Genomic DNA, 8,788 nt, shown 5'->3' with positions numbered 1-8,788 from the left:
TCATGAAAGGTATCATAAGACAATTTCCACCAGTGTAAACTGGTTTAGGTCTTGCAATTAAAAGCTATAGAGGTATAGGTGAAGAAATGTGATATTCACGAAATTACTCCCCAAAAATTTCAACCTGTAGAATATATCAAAGAACCACCAAACCTAATTTATCTTTCTTTATACAACAGGAATAGTGATTATTTTGTACACAAAATTTCACGCTCTCAGATGATGCGTGGGTTCCTTCCCATACTTGGCATACTGTATATTCCAGGCCTATAGCCAATTAAGATACATATTTATTGGGAACGTCTTCGTTAATATACTGTAAATATGAAAGAAAGTCCAATTTCTTCAATAAATTTTGGAGTGTTTTGATTTTTAATTCAAGATGGTAACAAGTTTTTCACATATGACATAGTTTGAATCTTTCAATCCCAGTTTCCCTGATTGCTTGAAGTGGCTACTTGAGAATGTCCAATACCATCTTGTAACAGGATGAGGAAGGGAGATAACACTTACCATCAGCAGAAATGCCAAGAATTTCTTCATACGAGCATGATTATCATGAGAATTATTGCCAGCTGTATAGCAATAAATTGTTCAAATGAAATAATTATGACCAGGGAAAAAGAGAAAATGGAACAAGAAGAAATGCTTAAAACTGTCAACATAGTTTTCAGAGCATCAAGAGCTACTTAAGAGCTTTGAGGAGCAAAGCATCACAGCAGCAAGGTCACTGCAAGAAATCTGTTGATAGTCAGTTTTCAATAGGAAATCAAAAGTGTTCAGCAACAACTGCAGCACCAGACCAGTTATTCTGAAGAATGAGATGAAGTTTATCAGCAACTAGCAGCAAAACGAGCTATGGAGAACGAAGAAAGCAGAAAACTAACATATGCTTAAAGAACAAAGTGACACAATGGAACGAATGACACAAACTCATGATAAACAAGTAGCAGAAGAAAGACAACTACTATGCAGCTGCAAAACCAGACTGTTGTAGAGTGATGCACTGCATGCATGAAATTCAAACAGAGAGCTAAGGGTAGAGATGAGACATGCAGTTAGTTATCACAAGTCTGAGATGATAACTTTGTGACAGGCATAGTAAAAGGAGTACGTAAAGTAGCCAAAGGAGTAGGTGAAGCAGCTGGAGATATTGTGTGTATTTTAAAACTGATTGGACTATCAGAGTATACACATATCAGTTATGTGAAAGTTGTGTTTCAGCAGCTATTAGTATTTTGATAGCAATAGCTATACATAAATTTCTAATGTGTGCTGCCCTAAATTCTATAGTACTATAATGTAATAGTTATAATTATTTACATAACATTTATCTTATTGTGACCAAATGAATGTAAGCCACTATGTGGGGTAGGTATATATAACTCATAAACTGTACTGCTTGTACGTGTCCTGACCTTCCACTGTATATATGACTGGATTTTGGAAAAACGATCCAAATCGCACGGTTTTAAAGAATTCAAGCCAGCATAACTCTCCAAGGATAGCAAGCACGCGTATGAAATTTACACTAAAGGTGCATCACTCTGTTACCTTTCAGTCCATTTCCAGTACTTGTAGCTGCTTGTAGAGTTTCCCACCAAATAAGATAGAAAATCTGAACTGTTGGACGAGCGTAGTATCACGAGTGCTCACAAAGGGGAGGGTGGGGTGGTGGGGTGGTGGGGTGGTGGGGTAAGGGGCGGCGGGGTAGGGTGGGGCGGGGCGGGGGGCGGCGGGGTGGGGTGCGGTGGGGCGGGAAAGGGCTAGACCTCAAAATGGAGGCAGATCACAATTGGAGTCCAGAGACGAGATTACAGGGCTGTGCTGGCCCCTTAGTGGTTGATATGCAGCAAAATCCACAGAAAAAACATCTGGCCAACATTGTCAGGCTGTCCACCAGTAAGTCACCGATTCTTGCCAAGCCAGGTCCTTCAGAAGGCCTAAAACCGCCATTCGAGCTCTACACACCCCCCAGAAAAGACGTCTGTTGAAACCAGCCTTGAGTAGTTTGAGTGGTACTGAGTGTCAAAACTACTAGTACAATAGTGTAGCTATCCACTGGTGGTGTTAGTTTGATTTGCCTGATGTGTGATTTGGATCGGTTTTGTAAAATCTGGTCGCATATGCTCTATCCTTCCGCCCAACGTGCATGGTGTACATGACATTTTTTATGCATGCCAGGTGTATTGGTTTTCTTTAATCATGCACTCTTAATAAGCTAGGAAATTTATAATTACCCTGCATTTTTACCTTTCTGTCTTTTTAACATGCTGCACAATGACCCTTCTTGATTACTTACATGACAACACAAATACCTAGCACATTATGGCATGCAGTCCTTCCACCACTCTTCCATCTGTAACATTACAGCATGTACTAGCTAGTACTTCACAAACATCTACAGATCATGGCATCTACAGACCATACTAAACTGACACAAAACAAACAATATATTTGGGGGAAATTAGGCAGCTGGTTGAAGCAAACTTACTGTGTCACTGACATTGTGTGCATGTTGTAGTGCTCAAGACAGTTTCGATAGTGAATGATGTATAAATTAGATGTACGTCATGCATTCACCTTAACCCCAAGTGACGATAACACACACATTTGCCTATCAATTTCATTATTGTTTTACATATATTTATTCTAGCAGCTAACTACGCCTGTTGTTTACCCTAGCAGCTATATGTAACTGATCCTCTAACAGCTAGAGGGTGGGTGGGTGGGTGGGTAATTGTTTCCAGTGACTATTCTCCCTTTCTATAACACTAAACACTGCCATTGCTGAGTAGTAAATGCAGGAAATCTAACAACATGTTAAATGAAATTTCCAATGTTTTAGGAAATGTCACATGTGACATTTATGGTATACAAGTTTACTCCAGGTTTGATATAGTAAATTCAACACTGACATTTCCTGTACATTTCCATGATGATTTTTGGTCCGGAAATGTCACCTTTTTTTTCTTGTGTTAGCTAGTTTTATATGTATATACCTAATGTATAACAGGTATAGCCCATCAATTCATAGGCCATCAATGTGGGTCCCTGGTGGGATAGTTAACAAAACATTCTTGACTGCTCTATTAGAGTATTTTAATACAACTGACTGTTCGAAAATGCTGCAAAGACACATTGTGCTGTAAAATCCTACCTAATCCAACCTGTGTAATTGCATGATGACCTTTAATATTAGGGCATTTTCTGTGGGTCGTTCCCACTCCCAATTTCCATTCCATTCCCGTCCCGTTTTCCTCGAATTCTACTTATACCCTTGTATTTGGGTGGGAGTAATATGCGTGCATCACAGGTGTACTGGTTAAGCTGAAGTGGCTCCAAGAGGAGTCCCCATGACTGTTCATATAGTCCTTAGTCTCCTCATTGGAGCTATGTACCTACACATACTTCAGCTGCCACATGCTCATCATGTGACTTTTTCCTGAGGTTGCAGGTAAAACCTCAGGTAAAACTCCTGCACCTATACGTAGGCAGAGAGAGAACTATCATTAGTAATATGACGATACATACAATACATTATTAGTCCTTGGTCTCGTGCGACCACAATCAGATCAAGCAAAATGAGATATTGTGGGCACGGCAAGGAGTGTGTACATGTAAAATTTTTTTTAAAAGACTAACAACAGCAACAACAATAATTATAAGACAAAAATTAAGTTAAGTGCTCGGTTGACCAATCACTACAATTTCTGGCCAAGAAAATTTTTTGCAAACATGTCATACATTGACAAGCAGCATTGTCGAGGATCTTTCGGATGGAAGATTTGGTGGTTACACTAAATTGTACAAAGTCAATAAAGTTCTTGATGTTCTGAATGGAAGAATGTAAGTAGTGACCTAGCACACTAATTTCAATAGTTTCATAATAGTTTGGGATCTGTAAGTGATCAAATTCCGCAAGCAGTTGATGATACTCAGCCTTGTTTTGTTTTCTAGACCTAGCAGATTGAATGTTGTGTTGTGAGTCTAGAGGGCAGGTTAAGCAACAGAGGGTTTGCCTGAGTTATATACTACGATATCTGGCCTGTAAGGCGTGATCATTAAGGTAGATGGAATAGTGGCTTGAGGTGCTTCAGTAGCTCATAAACCCTGAAGGTCAGCAAAAACATGGATAGATGGATTGTCACTAAACATTTCTTTGAGTTTAGAGGCCAGAAGGTGAAGAACTTGATCGTGACAGTATGTATATCTCTGTTGTGTTAAGACAACAGGACAGCCTCCTAGGATGTGAGCTGTGGTAGGACGAGTGGTAGGACGAGTTGAGTCACACAATGTACCACTCTTATCAACCACCAAGAGGGCCAGCCATGCAAATACCAAAGTATTTCTTGCCACAGACCTCCACCACCAGACAATTCCACCAATTACATTTCATATTGTCAACAACTAACACCTCACACTACCAACACAGGATGGTTGGTTGGCTAAGAAAAGCAACAACTGGTTAATACGACTAGCTATATAGTTAGGTGGCTTAGCAACAAAATGTGGACACAACTGACAAAAGCACCTTTTTTTTCTGTGAGTTCCTTACCACATTAGATTAAAATTTTTGATAGGATCCACCTCAGGAATGCATGCTGGGAAGCCATCCAAGGCTCGGAAATATGCCTTTTTGCAATTTTGGCATTTAAAATAGTAATTTGAAACTTCAGAATAACCTAGAGTATTTCAAGTGACACTAAATTATAAAGGATGTCATTAAGTCTATTTTTTGTGTTTTATTCACAATTACTCTATTAGAGCAGTCGGGTAGTCCTGTAACACAGAGATAAACACATCTCCACTCTGCCTTTTACATTCACTTGAACCACAATCACTTAAAGCATGCAATAATCCACTAAACCACCATCACAAGTATCCCTAGGCTGTGTTATGCTGTGCTATGTTGTGCAGTGCATATGCACTCTCCTCAAGCATGTACGTATTTTGACAGATGGAATCTTTAGATTAGCTCACTCTGAAGTGTACAATTGCTGGCGTAGGGGCCCAGATCTAGGAGTGTAGAAATTTAACCATGTACTTGCTTATAATAGGAGAAGCTAGTAGAGTACATTTCATCAATTGTTTACTTATGATACAACAAGCGTACCATAACAAAAATAAAAATAGCAAGGAAAAGAACTAAGCTCTTCTGAAAACTAATCAGTACTGCATGGTCAAAATTATATTTGTAGGACTGATTTATTGAATGTGGGAATTTGAAAGAATAATACTACTAGAACAGTCATCTATAAAGTTCTGCTTCACAGTAATAAAATTACCATGACCACTGTGCTAATTGAACTCTTCTTTGCATGTGATTTCAGTACAGCTATCTTACCCAATATTATATGCATACAATTGTGCCAAACATGTCATAGTTGAAATTCTACACTTTTGATTAACTGATCATGATCGACGACATATTGCAATTCTGTGTTCTTTACATCCTAACCTAGCATGTCAAAGCTAACTATGTGTAATCTTTGGTTGCTAAGTTTCACAGCAATGGTGAATGTAAACATGCAATACTAAAAGTTATTTTTCACTGCTACAATTTGATCTTAAAATTGCAATACTTCATCAGATTGCATCATATGTCTGAAACATCTTTAAAACTATAGCATTTGATATATACATACCTGCATGTCCAGTCAAGCTCTGGTAGCAAGGCAATTATATTTACATGTATGTAGTTAGTCATTTATACTCTACCATTGCATAATGAAAGCTGTTTGGAAATTCATGAAAAAAAATCCATGCATGGTGACTGCATCCCATGGTTATACTGTACTTAAACCACACTTTGCTCTCACAAACCCTGGTGAAATCTTATATATTATATCCACTACTACAGATAGGCATTTTTAGCAATAATTCAGCTTGAGACTTGAGTAAAGGAATTATATCTTACATGGTATACAGCTGTTTTGCTGGGGTAATGGTATGAAGGACCCTATTGTTGTGGTCATGCATGTGATTTCAGCATAAACACAAAATCATGCATGCAGCACTAACACATATTTTCATACTAAATAACAAGAGCTGGTGTAGTATAAGCTGGTAAGCTATCAAGCTATAGCTACTTCGCAAACAAGCATAAAATGAATTCTGTATAAGATGTGACATCCAGTGTTTATTTATTTATTTATTAAGGTTTTACAGCACAACTGAAGGTCTGTAGGACACCTGATCGTACAGCCTGTTTAAAGTTGTTACATAAAGTGTGTTTGAAAAGGCGAAGAAAGGAGAAAAATCCATGACTGGACCTGGGCAGCCTCGAACCTGCAGCCATCCGATTAATGCTTGAACAGGCTGTAGGACCAGGTGTCCTATAGACCTTCAGCACTTGTGCTGTAAAGCCTTAATAAATAAATAAAATAAAACGTATTATGTAAGAGATATTCATTTATATACCACAAACTAATCACTGCAAATATTACAGTGTATATTCATTTCCATAGTGAGCAACTACAGAGAAATTTCTCTATACAGTTTGTGGATCATACAAGCTGTATACGGTGTAAACTATAGGTGACCGGATTTGTGAAAAGGCACACATTTTAAATACCAGCAAACAAAATGATGTAACACTTGACTCCTTATACTGATTAACTTGCTCTTAGCTAGTACCAGAATGCAGCCCCATGGAAAATGTCAGGCTATTATTATATGCCATGATCAAAAAGTTATGAAGCTTCAAAATTCAAAAAATGGGTCAAATTTTGTGTGTGGAAAAGGTACCTTTTCGCAGATCCAGTAACAGTCAGTATGAATGAAAAACTTACTTGTCAGCATTGAATATAGCTTGTGAGAGCAATATTACTGTTTATCAGCTCTTGGTTTAATCTTCAACCCTGCATTTCTCTTGCACGAAATAGAGCAAAACTAGCACTTATATGGCTTGCCGATTTTGAAAATTCTTTAGCTACATAACTATAAATGCTTTTATGGAAAGGCCCTTTTTAGAATAAAATGGATCCTATCAAAAAATTGAAGTTAAGGTTGTACTACATATGTGGAGAAAGTTTGGTGCTTTTGTCACTTGTGTCCACATTAGTTTTAAATTTGGCTTTAAGCAACCTAACTAATAGTGTGCAAAGCACACTCAGCATGCAGAGCATGCTCTATCTAGGGGGGGTCCCCCCAAAATTTTTTTTGCTAATTTAGCCTATTCAGTATTAAAATTTGGTACTATTTTTGACTGAAAAATGATGCCACTTTGTTTAAGGGATTAACAATGCTTTCACAATGCTTTTACAATGCTTGTAAAGCATTGTGATTCACCTAAGTGTATAATAATGATGAAATGACACCATTATTCCAGAACAGTTGTAATACTAGCTGTCATATAAAGGCACAAGCCAGTAACTAAAAAATATATTCTTTACATAAAGAACAGGAAGGAGAAGGATGCAGCTATACATGATCAATACTTACCAATAATTTTGTGTTTGAAATACCTTAATTTAACAGTACATTAAATTTAGTAATTTTAAAGTTTGGTTTTTTGCTAATTGACTACATCAATTCACAAAGTAATAAAATTTATATAGTGGTAAATTCATCAATATACAAGACTGCTAAATTTAGTGTATTGCTTGGCTTAAGGTATAGCTAGTGTGCTTTACAGTCTCATGGCTCAAACTATAACATCCAAACAGTAACAATGAAGAGAGGGGCTTAAGAGGGCAAGTATACACTCACCATGCAATGTGTAGAGCATGCATACATAGAATTTTCCAGCTAAGGGGTCTGAGGTGATGCTTCCTCTGGAAATTTTTGAAATATAGCTATCACAAAATTGAATCTGGAAGCTATTTTTAATCAAATACTCTATTGTACTGAAAGACTGTGGGGGTACAAGATGGATGAGTTCAGTTATAAGCAAATTTAGAAAAACAGAACTACACCTTTAAATGCTATTGGATTATAAGCCAATACATAATAGTGGATTGTCAAAGACATACACAGGATTGGATCTTAAGGTCACTGTAGAGATTTAAAATGCACACAAAAATAGCTTCAATTTTGTTGTATATATAGCCACAGACTGTTCTGTTACTATTTCAATCTCACTTTTTCAACTATATGGCCCCATCACCATATTAATTTTTTACAACCAGAGTCCAAAGTCACTTACATATACAACTAGTTTTTGGCCACAACTAACCCCTTATAGCGTGACAGCTTAAATGCTGTGGCATCATTTGAGTTTATAAAACTGAACTTCAAGGGGTTTGGGAGTGCAAACCCTGTATGACACTAAATTTTATTAGCTTCAATTGATGCTAGATTCAGATAAATGCAGCATGGAACTTTGGTACTGATAAAGCAAAAGCAAACAGTTCTACTACAACCTTGTTAACTGTATATACATGCTGAGAAATTAACTGTTTTACTTAAGCATGTTAATTGTAGCAACAACTGAAAATACTCACTATAATATTAAACAATGTAGCAACAACTGAAAATACCCACTATAATATTAAACTATTTGACAGAAATTGTTCTCAGAAAGTGATTAGTATATGGCAGGGTGTTTGGAGCAATGGTAAGATAGCACTGCACAGGTCAAGAAAACACACTGGCAACTTCTTGAAAAAAAAACATTATGATGGACTGTTCTATTAGAGTATTTCGATTTTTAGCACAGCTTTTAGGTTAAGTCTCACACCAAGAATAATTTCAACCTCTCTTAGTAATCAGTTCTAAATAAAGATTAGCCATTCTCCCTTCTCTTTCCATCTTTTCATTGCCCATGCATACGTATACTGAAGAT

The sequence above is a fragment of the Dysidea avara genome, chromosome 3 (assembly GCF_963678975.1).
Source record: "Dysidea avara chromosome 3, odDysAvar1.4, whole genome shotgun sequence".
Lineage (NCBI taxonomy): Eukaryota > Metazoa > Porifera > Demospongiae > Dictyoceratida > Dysideidae > Dysidea > Dysidea avara.
Note: the sequence above shows the minus strand (reverse complement) of the source record.